The sequence below is a fragment of the Acomys minous genome, assembly GCF_964271855.1.
Source record: "Acomys minous genome assembly, chromosome: 1".
Taxonomy (NCBI): domain Eukaryota; kingdom Metazoa; phylum Chordata; class Mammalia; order Rodentia; family Muridae; genus Acomys; species Acomys minous.
Genome location: NC_140483.1, coordinates 3,621,449 through 3,633,613, shown reverse-complemented (window position 1 = coordinate 3,633,613; position 12,165 = coordinate 3,621,449). Strand labels below are relative to the sequence as shown.

At 53.8% G+C, this 12,165-nt stretch overlaps 1 long non-coding RNA gene across 1 annotated transcript; it reads left to right on the top strand.

Annotated features, from left to right (window-relative positions):
- Positions 1-3,458: 3,458 nt before the first annotated feature.
- Positions 3,459-7,974, top strand: LOC311602199. The gene is made up of 3 exons (XR_014780706.1): positions 3,459-3,716; positions 3,997-4,096; positions 6,781-7,974. It is a non-coding gene; the product is annotated as an uncharacterized lncRNA (long non-coding RNA).
- The last annotated feature ends 4,191 nt before the right edge of the window (positions 7,975-12,165 follow it).

The window sequence follows — 12,165 nt, the reverse complement described above, 5'->3', positions numbered from 1 at the left end:
TGCCTTTGACGTCAGAGGTTCACAGGGGCGGGAGAGCAGGTGGCCAGTGTGCTGGGAGGGGCCCAGGAGCTCAGAGCTGACCAAGTCCCAGTGGCCTGCAGTCACCTACAGAGACATCTCATCCTGCCCATAGACAAAAGGCAAGTGACATCCAGTATCTGACTGGAAGTGTGTCTCCCCCAGCAGAACCTGGCTTTGTTCCCTCTTCCCTAGTCCCCTTCAGCTCCCTTTGTGGAGGCCTACTTTTTGACATAGCTGCTGCCATTTCTACATAAGATGAAATTAAATTAAAAAAAAAAAGACATTTAAACTTTTCAACTCTGCTTCCTAGAAGCAGACACTAACATTCTCTGCCAGAGGGCCAAGCTAACCCTCGGGAGATGATTCAGTGGTGTTCTTTGTTATCTATAACTTGGCTACCCTCTGGCTGCACTCTGGCTGCGCGTTTGTTATCTGCACACCTGGCTGCACTTTGGGTGTGTTCTGAAAGACCCTAAGCACCACCTCACTTACCTCACTTGTGGCCAATCAGCTTAAAGGTTAGCTGATAATACTTTGTCTTGTTAGCCAAAAATGTAATATTGCGTTGTACGGTTAACCCCACTTGGATCACGCCCTCCTTGTTTTTCCTATAAAAGGCTGCCCTTGTGGAGCATGCCTGTAATCCCAGCACTCAGGAGGCAGAGGCAGGAGGACTGCTGTGAGTTCAAGGTCAGCCTGGTCTACAAAGCAAGTGTAGGACAGCCAAAGGCTACACAGAAGAATCCTGTCTTGAACACCCTCCCTACCCTCCAAAAAAGAAAAGACTGCCCTAAGAACAGGTCGATGTCACAGTTAGGCTCCTGAGCCCTTTCTGTGTCCCTGGTCTGTTGCGGTTAATTTACCAGTTTGGCCTAATAATGTTTATTATTAGGCCTATAATTATTATTACAACAATATTTTCTACCTGCTAGTAATCAATCAAGACACAGGCAACTGTTATATAATAAAATAGCCTTAGTTAACCTGGGGCAGGGCAGATATTAATCCCCTGAGCTACTTCCCATACTGGGGCAGGTATGGGATCCCTCTCCCAATCCCATGCCATCTGCTTCTAATAATTTCTGTCAAGCTACCTCCCATCCATACTCCCAAATACTTGCTAATGTTCTTCATCTGGGCCGCATTCTCCATCCTCGCCAGCCATGTGTTTCTCCTCCACCTAACCCATGGCAACCTTCTTCTTCTCTTCTCCTCGGGTCTCTCCTCCTCCCAAGATTCTCCCTGTCTCCCCAAGCCCTGGAAGCTTAGCCACACCTATCCCATTTGCCCTCGCCAGCTGTGATGGACTTTTATTGGTCAAACAGGCCAGGCTCTTAGGCAAGGTGGGTCAGGGAGACAGCAAGCAGTAATTAGCATCAAGATACATCAGACCAGCTTAGACACTGGTCCGCCCCTGAGTGGTTTGTGCTGGTTACTCTCGTACTGTAGCAGCTTCTTCCTCCAGCTGTGAGGATTCAGAGCTAAGTGGAAGAAACGATGATCAAAGCTCAGAGAGAGGGCGGGAGCAGTGGGTTCACCAGGCTCCTAGGAGAGCTGAACAGGCCTAAGGGCTCAGTCTTGAAACTTCTCTGGGAGAGAGAATGAGGTTATGGAGAACAGAGAAGGGAGACTGCCTGCTCTGGACACACTTTACAGTGCTGAGCCCTCGCCTGCCTCCTCATCTGTAGAAGTACCACTGATGGGTACACGCCAGGCTATGGGGGAAGGCCAATGTAGCCCTGACTCTGTGAACTCACCTCTGGCCCCATGGCTGAGGGGACACTTGGGGAAGACAAAGAAATGAACAGAAGCCAGGTGTGGTGGCACACGCCTTTAATTCCAGCACTCTGGAGGCAGAAGCTGTGAGTTTGAGGCCATCCTGGTCTACAAAGTGAGTCCAGGACAGCCAAGGCTACACAGAGAAACCCTGTCTTGAAAAGAAAAAAAGAAAGAAAGAAAAAAAGAAAATAAATGGACAGAGCAGTTGCCCAAGGTCCTGGCTTTGGGGTGGTCAATGCTGGGCAGCCCCTTCCTAACTATGAGCCTTTGACTTTCATTCCCCGCACCCCAGGAGACACACCCTTCCCAGGGGTGCCCTAGATGTAACAGCTGACCCATTAAATGACACTGACAATAGGCAGAGTGTGAACACAGGGGACAGTGATGTTACTGTCCCTCCCCTAGCCTGGAACTGAGACAAGAGGCACACAAGGGCCTTTCCCTGGGGTTCCCTGTGTGGGGTGAGGTGGGGAGTGGCTGTGGGCCTGACTTTATCCATCAATCACCATCAGTCTCCATTTTCTCTCTCTGAGAACAGACAGGAAAAGTCACCACAGAGGCAGCAGGTCCTCCCAGGTGGAGGTGCCTCCTTGCTGCCTTTTCAGCGGGAAGGAAGGGAGGGCTTCACCTTGGAGCTGGGGCTAGAGCTCCTCCACTCTAAGTGGGTGGCCACTCGGAGACATCATCGCCCACCCTGGCGGCTGGACTATGAACAGAGCATTTCTAGTGTGGAAGAGGCCGCTGGTTCAGTCGCCCCAGGTACTGGGTTTAGAGTAGCTCAGGACACTCACTTCGCCTCCGGACTCCAAGGGAAGGCCACAACCAGTGGGTGGCCCCTCCCCAGGCTCCAGGCCTGTTCTCATTTCTTCCATCCTCTGGGGGGCCTTGGCCCACCTTGGGCCTCACCCCCCGGAGACTTCCTTCCCCTGGTGACTGTGCCTTTGAAAGTGGCTCAAGAATTTCCTGTTGTAGGCAGAGTCAGGCTAAGGGCTGCTGGGCTTTCTCTCTACCCCAGGAACTGTGGCCAGGCTGTGTCAGTCTGGGCCAAGTTTAGGAAACCGTGACTGGGGCTAGAGGAGACCGCTGAGAAACCGGCAAACGCAGGGGCAAGCAGGGTGAGCTGCTGCCGTTGCTGCTGCTGCTGCTGCTGCTGCGGCCTGTCCCAGACAACTGATGGCAGCTGTGGCACCCCAGTCCTGTCAGGACAGGGCACAGAGTTTACTTCTGACCCTCTAGACAGGACAGCCCCACAGGACTCAGGGCTAGAAGGCAGAGGCAATCCCTGGGAAAGAGTCTCGGTGTCTGTGAAACCAGGCAATGTGTCTGCTGATACTTGTGGCTGGGCATTTGGCTTCCCCGGTGCTGTGTCCTAAACTCCTGTTTCATCTCTGTTCAGGGCCTACACACCCTCCTGATGTTTCTCTGAATCCCACCCTACGGGGCTCCAGGAGCTTTCACCCTCAAGGCACAAAAAATAGAAACAGCAGATATGATGGTCCTGGTGGGTTCAGTCAGGCAGCCCACATCAGGGGGCCCACTAGAGAGGACTGGACCCTTGCCACTCAGCCAGGAGCACCGTGGACTTCTGCCAAGGTGTCAAGGGTCTCTCCGTGTGAGGAGGGAGGAACGGGAGAGGGGGCTCTGTCGGAAACACCATAGCCTCAACCCTGACTGCTGAGAACCCTGGACACTGGGAAGACCAGGGAGACCAGAGGGACAGGGACAAGCAATGAGGAACCGTGGGGCTGAGGGGAGCCCAGCGTTCCGGAGGGAAGGGTTGTGGAGGCACGAGGACGAGGAAATGCCTATTTGCAGGATGTTTGGCCCAGAGTTAGCAAGCTTTTCATGTGCTGCCCAGAACACAGCTCTCCTTGGGTGGAGGCGGCTGGCCTGGCAGTATCCCTGGGCCTAAGCAGGTACCCTGTGGTGGGGGAGGCTGTGGAAGATAGGCTGTGTGTTATGGGGTGAGCGGCTCTCCCCCAAGGCAGGGCCAGGAAGGAAGGAAACCAATGAGAGGCCTCCTGAGCCCCCCTGAATCTCTGCTTCCTGTGGGGTGGCAAGAGCTGACTTCAGAGCCTTTCCGGTCTAGGAGTTCTGCCCTGTCCTCCAGCCCACATTTTCCTTACCAGTCCCTAGCCCACCTCTGTGTTCGCCTTGGGCTTTCTGTGGCTCTGACTCTCCCTCTTGCAGTCACAGTGTCTAGGCTTACGAATAGCAAAATCAAGGGACGTGGCACCCCTGGCTTCAAGGATCTTGGACAGTCCTGACCTGATACCTAAATACTAGATGGCTTTAGGTTGGTAGCTATTGCCAGGGTGCTGGGGCGGGTGCTGGGGGTGGGGTGCTGGGGGTGGGGTGGGTGCTGGGGGTGGGTGCTGGGGCAGATGCTGGAGGTGGGTGCTGGGGGCGGGTACTGGGGGCGGGTACTGGGGAGGGTGCTGGGGCAGGTGCTGGGAGTGGGTGCTGGGGTGGATGCTGGGGGTGGGTGCTGGGGCAGGTGCTGGGGGTGGGTGCTGGGGCGGGTGCTGGGGGCGGGTGCTGGGGCGGGTGCTGGGGGTGGGTGCTGGGGCGGGTGCTGGGGGTGGGTGCTGGGGCAGGTGCTGGGAGTGGGTGCTGGGGCAGGTGCTGGGGCGGGTGCTGGGGCGGGTGCTGGGGTGGGTGCTGGGGCGGGTGCTGGGGTCAGCCCTCGCCTGCCTCCTCATCTGTGGAAGTCCACTCCTGCACCTTTCCTTTTATGCTCAGTTCTGTGGTTCTGTGGTCACTACGTTGCTGCTGTTTTTTTTTTTTTTCTTCCTGTTGCTGCTCTGAGGAAGGCTGCTGTGAAGACAGCCTCAGAGCTCTGCCTCTTCCCAGAGAGGCCGCAGGGAGGGCCAGGGAGCATGCTGAGCAGCAGAGGAAGCTGTGAACTGGGGTTCAGGCCAAGGGAGGACTTGCTGCTGGGAGCAGGAGGCCTAGCAAGGCCCAGGTAGGACCCAGGAAGCAGGGATGTCCCGCTAGACCTGGGAAAGCACTCTGCCGCTGGGCCTCATGGGAAGTGACCTGGCTCCCCAGGAGCAGGACAGCCCATTTCTGGAGCCAGTTAATGAACACCCAGAGGCCTGGCAGGCTCAGTAGCTTTTTGCACACACACACACACACACACACACACACACACACACACACACCCCACCAGAATACTTGCTGGCTTGCTTATAGCTTTGGGACCTGTGCAAACATATCCAGGCTGAGGCCACATAGACTCCACACATTTCCAAGACTAGAGGAAATGAGCCAAATGTTCCTTGACTTGTGGTGAAGGTGCAGCAGTGCAGACAAGGCGAAAATATCCTCAGTCTAAACCCGTTTAAAAGCTAGGCCTGGTGGTGGTACCAACCTATAAGCCCGTGGAGGACACTGAGGCAGGAGGGTCAGCAAGCTCAAGGCCAGCCTGAGCTATAGAGTGAGTTCAAGGCTAGCCTGCGCAACATAGTGAGACCCTGCTTCAAAATAAAACATTAGAAAAACAAATTGGGATTCAGTGCTAGAGTGCTTGCTCAGAAGGTCGGTGGCGCTGAACAGCATCAGAGAGCCCGCCCCAACCCAAGCCCAAGTCCTACTTACTGTGCCTACGAGCCTTGGCTGATGCCTCCACTAGGCCTCACTGGGCAGGATCAGGCTGTAGGCTGTAGTCCCAGAAAGCAGCAACGTCAACTGTCTAAGCGCTGTTCTTGCTGATGACGTACTCCTTTTGCAGCACTCGGGTCCAGCTGTGGCCGGGGTGGGGGAGTGGGAGGGGGGGGGCCTCCTACCCGCTTACTCACCAGCATTGTTGTCCTCCAAGTAAAGCTGTTCCATCCTGTCCTGACTTCAACTCTACCACTTTGGAGTTCATACAGTCCACCTCTTCCCCGCCCCCACCCCGTTTTACCTTAGACAAAAACTGTGACCAAGTCAGGCAGAGGTGACTCTTACCTAAGGTCAAATAAACACATTTTTTGCCTTGAGTTACAGAGATTAAAATTTGGAGGTGACACAGATTTATGTGACTTTAAAAGCCCAAGTTAGAAAGAGAGGGGACAGAGTTTGGAGCCTCTGAGGCCAGTGTCATTCTAATCGTGTACCCTGAGTTAGAAGCCCCTCTGAGCACAGCACCCTTCTCTTTAAAGTAGCAGTGATCAGACCTACAAGTTGTATGACTTAGCGGCAACATCGCACCAGAAGCCTGGCACTTAGTAGGTGCTCAGCAAATGCTCCACAACTATTTCATAAGTCAGTGATGCGATCACATGCTGTTCTCTCTCTCTCTCTCTCTCTCTCTCTCTCTCTCTCTCTCTCTCTCTGTGTGTGTGTGTGTGTGTGTGTGTGTGTGTGTATGGGGGCCGTGTACCAGGTGCCACGGCATGAGTCCTGAGGTCAGAGGACAGCTCGCAGAAGAGCATTCTCTCCTCATCTTACATGTGGGTTCTGGGGTTCAGACTCAGGTCCTGAAGCTTGTTGGTAAGTCTGTTACCAGACGTGCCATGGTGCCAGCCCCGAGATGCTATCTGGCTATAGCCGTATCGATAGCCATTTGGGCCAGACTTGTGCTCGGATCGTGAGAGTAGACAATTGGATGCCTGGGTGGGTAGTCCGTGTGCTAAAGATGCTTTGGGGCCAGGGGATATGCATTGCATGTGGATGGGTGTTGGGGGACTCTGTGGAGGGAGAAGTGGGGACACTTGGAAGAGTCTTAAAACTTGAAAGTACATAAAACATACCAGGAAAACGGCAAGGGAAAAGTGAGCCAAGCCAAGGCCTGCGAGGACAAGAAGGCACCGTAGGAGAAAGTCTGGAGGGAGCAGGAGGGAGCAGGAGGGAGAGAACTGTGCAATGGAGTCTTTGGCCTGAGGGGTGGGAACCTTTGAATAAGCTGTGTGGACACCTATATTCTCAACAGAAAAGCAAATTTAGAAAATAATGAACTTGGCTTCAATTCAGTCTTTTTCTTCTTCTTCTCAAAAGATTGTTGCGTTGTTGGCCTTTGTGGAAGGCGTCTGGTGACTCAGAACGAGGCTCCCTGGTGTAAAAGGAAGAGAGTCAAGCACACCTATGACCTTTCAACTTCCTGATGAATTTGCTGCTCTGGGCTCTTCACCCTTAAGACAGTCGGAGCGCTCCAGGCAGAGATCCGCCCTCTTATGTCATTAGCACAATGCAAGTGATGACTCAGCCTCTGTGGTGATGGTGCGTGAAGAAGAAGTTTCTAGAAGGTCTCACTCAGTGCGACTAATTTGACTTGTTTGCCCCGACCATCCAGGGTTTGGCCCTTGCGTTCCAGGGGTCTGACAGTGCAGGCATTTTGTAGCTACAGTCAAATTCTGCTGTTCTAAGAAAGATGGCAAATGGGAGTGGCTGAGCGCTCGTATTTTCAAGACAAAAGAAGCCTGGCTTCAAGTCTCTGTTGTTTGAACTCAGGCAAATGGCTTCTTCTGCCTCTGGGGACTGGGGTGAGAGACACACTCCTACTGTAAGGTCGTCCTGAGGAGGAGATGAGGAGGGTTGGGGCTCAAACACTTAGTGCCTGAGCAGGAAAGAAGGAGGCTCTGGGGTGCCAGAAAGTGCTTGTCAGCATAACCACAGCCTGACCACAAGTCCAGACCCTGGGGGAGGGGCCTCAAGCCTGGGGCTGGGTTGGGGTTGTTCATATGACATCTCCAGTGACAGGAAATGACAGGATATTGATAGCTAGCACTAACCAATCAGTTCTGAGCTCTTGGGCAAGACCCACAAAAGGGGCTGGTTCCAGGAAGATGTTGTTGTTGCTGCTGCTGCTGCTGCTGTTGTTGTTGTTTTGAAAGTTTCTCTGTGTAGCCTTGCCTGTCCTGGACTCGCTGTATAGACCAGGCTGCACTCGAACTCCAAGAGATCTACCTGCCTCTGCCTCTTGCCCTGCCTTTTCTTTGACTAAAGGCATGCACCACCACTCCTGGCTCAGTGAGCTACTTTGACACGAAAGTCAGTGGAACGTGGGACTTAGTCGGAATGTACAGGCTTTCCTGGTCCCCATGAGCAGGTACCCGATGTGAGCACTGCAGGAAGCAAGCTCCACTCTTTTCCCCACCTTCCCGTCCCCTTCCCCTTCCTCTCCCTTTCCCTTTTCCCTCCCTCGCTCCCTTTACCCCTCTCTCCCTCTATATCAGGTACATTTCCTGCCAATTTGAGCTCTTTTTTTTTTTTTAAAGATTTATTTATTTATAATGTATACAGTGTACACCTGCAGGCCAGCAGAGGGCACCAGATCTCATTATAGATGGTTGTGAGCCGCCATGTGGTTGCTGGGAATTGAACTCAGGACCTCTGGAAGAGCAGACAGTGCTCTTAACCTCTGAGCCATCTTTCCAGCCCCAATTTGAGCACTTAAACCCATGTCCCAGCTGTGCTCTTCTGTCCGCTTCAGTATCTTCACCCACTCACTTGGCAGCTACTTCAAAAGCCATCTAAGTGTTCCACTGACCTATGCAGGGGATTTCCCACAGTGCAGCTGTGTGGTTTTCAAAGGACACAGACCTAGTCATGCCACAGCATCCCCCAATACACACACACACACACACACAAACACACACACACCACACCGCACACACCACATACACACACACAGATCTGCACTGGGAACCGTCAATGGTTTCCCTTTGTTCTTAGGATAAGGCTAAAACTCACTGCTGAGACTTACAGAGCCCTGTGCCGTTGGGTCCTCCACCTCACAATGCCAGGATTGCCACATGACATTCTCCTTTTCTGCACCCCAGCCTCACTGGGTGTCTCTTTTCTCTCAGCAGCCCTGGTTTGACTGTGAAATGCCCGCTACCCCCACGGGGCTCAAGTTTGGATACTGGTTCTGAGCTGGTGATGGTGTTTTAGAGCCATGGAACCTTTTAGACAAGAGGCACAGGCAGAGGAAATGGGCCATTGGGGACGGGCTTTTACCCAGCCATAACCCAGCCCCGGGTGTAAGCACATCTCCCCAGGCCCCCTGCCCCGCGTTCCGCACAGTGATGGCTAGATTTCCTTAAGCCGCCATGGGTCTTTCCTCTTTAGCTACTTTAGCTGCTTTTACAGCAGCAATGAGAAGTGACCGACACCATCGTGCTCTCTCCAGCCACAGCGCAGCCGCCGCTTCCCCTCCCCTGACCGAATACTCACATCCTTTCCTGGCCACGGTAAACACCAGCGTTCTGTGACATGGAGAGCTGGGCATGGGCTGTACACCCATCCACACCAAGAGGCCATCTTTACTTCTGGAAGGAAGGATTCTGGGTCCGTGCGTGTTCCATGGGGTGACTGGACAGTGACATCTGCTTAGCTACGCGGGAAGTTGTCCATTGTGTCTCCAAACACAATGTACCCAGGAGTCCACGCTCAGTAGAACCGAGCCTCAGTTAGCCGTTCAGAATGTAAGATGGGCCCTGGGCCCTGCGCCCCCCAGTAGGCTGGTCCACGGCTGCTGGCAGGGTGCCCCATGAGCAGTGACAGCCTCTTCTGCCAGGTGTGAGGGGGAGGGAGGACCTGGGCTTTGCGTCTTTGGAAGTTCCTGGAGGCAGTGTGGCAGGAAGGCTATAACATGGCATGACCCACTCTGTCTTGAGAGGCACAAAGCCGACCTGCCAGTTTCTGTCGGGGTTGGCATGGTAACCACTGTACACTCGAGGTTCAGCTGGCTCCCACACCTCTCCGCTTCTCTCTACCGCTCTCCTGTCTCTGCCTTCTGCACTCTGGCCAGGCTGGCCACCCAGCCTGATGCGCTTCATGACACTTAGGAGTGAGGCCCCCACCGTTGCCTTCCTCTGACTGGAAGCCATCCTCAAGGCTGCCGGGGTCAGTCCTGTAGGCTGAGTCTCTGTAGAAGAACAGGATGCACAGAACACTGGGCCTGGAACAGGAATGAAACTGGTTCTGGTTGGACCTCCAGGGTGGCACTCCAGGAGCTTCCATTTCTAAACCAACGAGTCTGTGAGGAGAGAAGGCAGTCAGCGGAAGAGGGAGAGACGGGGCAACATCAGAGGAACAGGGGCTGCTGACTCACCCAGCTCGTGTCACAGCCCCACAGGCGAGCCAGCCTCTCCTGTGTCTCCTGTCTTCTTCCTCCACCTGCCCTCCAGACAGCCTGCCTTCCCCTCCTTGCAGCAGGGCTCAAGTTTAAGAAGGTTTGCGTGCACAGTTGGTAGTGCCCAGGGCAGGGTTCTGACCAGGCTTTTCTTGATGTCTCTGCTGCCACTGAGGAGACAGGTCACTGTGTTCTGGGATTGTTATTAATACTTATTTAACTAATGGCTTAATAAATGCATTTCCTGTTTTGAACAGTTTTGCCGATCCTTTGGGCAGCCCACATAGCTGATAATTAGCACCATTTAGGGCTGTATTGTCCAGTGCGATGGGGGACCACCACCCCACGTGCTTCCGGCTCCTGCACCACTGTTGGCTCCCCTGTTCCCCTTGCTTCTGGAAGCTGCTTTTGTGGTCAGACTAGGGGAGGCGCCAGGGCACCCCAGCTCTGAAGCAGGATTGGTTGCTTAGATGGCTTCAATCTGTAGGTAGTACACTGTGCCTCTTTTACAGACAGGGCTGGTCTAGAGGCTAGCCTTCCCTGTCTGACCTTGACTCCCTGAATAACCTAACAGGAACTTAAAAAAACTGTGCCATTGTCCCCTGCACCCCCCCACCCCCCCTTTGCTGTCTGTTTGTCTGATTGTCTGTCTAGCCTGCTACTCCGTGGCCCACAAGGTGCCCCCTGCTGCCTGTGCGTGGCTGGAGAGGGCAGAGGCTGCTCTGGGACCTGAACTCCAGAGACCCCTGCAGCAAGGAGCTTTCCAGGCTGTGGTGACTCAGCACTGAGCACAGCTGCAGGGGCGGGGGTTGGGGACCTGCTGCCATTGTCCCTTTCCTGGGCTCAGCCCCGCCCTCTGCATGCCCCCCTTAACCCGGTTGTTAATCATTAATTTGTTCCAGAGGGAGCCTGCTGTCCCGGAGCCTCAGGCACATCCGCTCCTGTTTGTGCCCCAGGCACAGGTGGGACTCAAGGCAGGTCTCACTGTCTGATGGCGGAGAGGGGCCTGAGCAGGGTTCACAAGTGCTACAAAGCTTAAGCATAGCCGAGATTCAAACTAAGGCCCCTGGACACAGGCTCAGGTTGTCTGCCAAGCCGGAGAGTCACTACCAATTTCACTGATGCCGGAGTGGAAGACACCAGGCGATCCTGCCCAGGCCTGTGTGACCACTACTGCTTCCCTCTCCCCAGTTCAACAAGCACTCCACTTCTAGCCCCAAATCTTAGTCCGTCTTGCCAAGGATGGATGCCAAGGCATTGTAGGTTTTATGTCAAATGCTGCTTTGAGTGGAAAGTAGTCACTGGGCACAAAGCGGAAGGGACAGTCCCCAGGGAACTCACTCATAAAAATGAATGTAGGTAGTCTGAAATAAACCAGAAGTTCTCCAACACTGGGCTTTCTTGACACTAACATCTGTGGGGACCGAGTGAGCCTAGGGGCCTCTGCTGGTCCTACAAGTGGCTCTGTGTGGTCCTGCAGCTCCCTGGCCTGGTTGGTGGCAAGGTTGGCGCACTCTGCGAGGTTCCTTCCTGTCCTCACCACAAGATGTCGCTGTCGTTTGCAGTTAGACCACACAGTACAAGACCAACTCCCAGCCTCGTTGCTGTTGGTTTTGTTTTTGGAGGATCCCAGGAATCTGCCAACCTTCCCTCCCTTAGCTCTTCTTCCTCTGCAGGATTTCCAGACTCCTCAAAAGTTGTCAGAGCCACTGCACTCATATTATACCAGAAATGCAGGTTTCTGTCTCACTCCATCCAATTTTCAAAGGGGTGTGTGTGTGTGTGTGTGTGTGTGTGTGTGTGTGTGTGTGTGTGTGTGTGTCTGTGTCTGTCTGTCTGTCTGTCTGTCTGTCTGTCTGTCTGTCTAGCAAGAAGCACCTTCTCCCTTGCTTGTCCCTGGACTCAGGAAAGCCAGGGAGCAGTAGGCTGGATGGGTATCTCTCAGATCAAATGCAGACTACTACAGACAAGGGAGATCTCCACAGCAACCAGAGAGAGGAAATGCCTAAGAGTGGCGGGTTCTGGTCAGGAGCCAAGCAAACGCTGGAGCGAAATAGAGTACTGAATGGAACAGAAGTTCGCACTCTTACACGGAGCAATGCTACCTGCAGACAACAAAGCTAAATAAAGGGTTGCATAAGTAAGCAGAGAAAAGGAGAGGCTCTCGCGCCAATCAGACCTACTGGGTATGGAATGACGACACAAGCTCGTCCGTGAGGAGGAGAGTGACTGATGTGTTAGCTTTTCCTGAGGAGACAAGAGCAAACCCCAGCCTGAGCGCCAAGGACAGGCAAAGCAATGGCTAC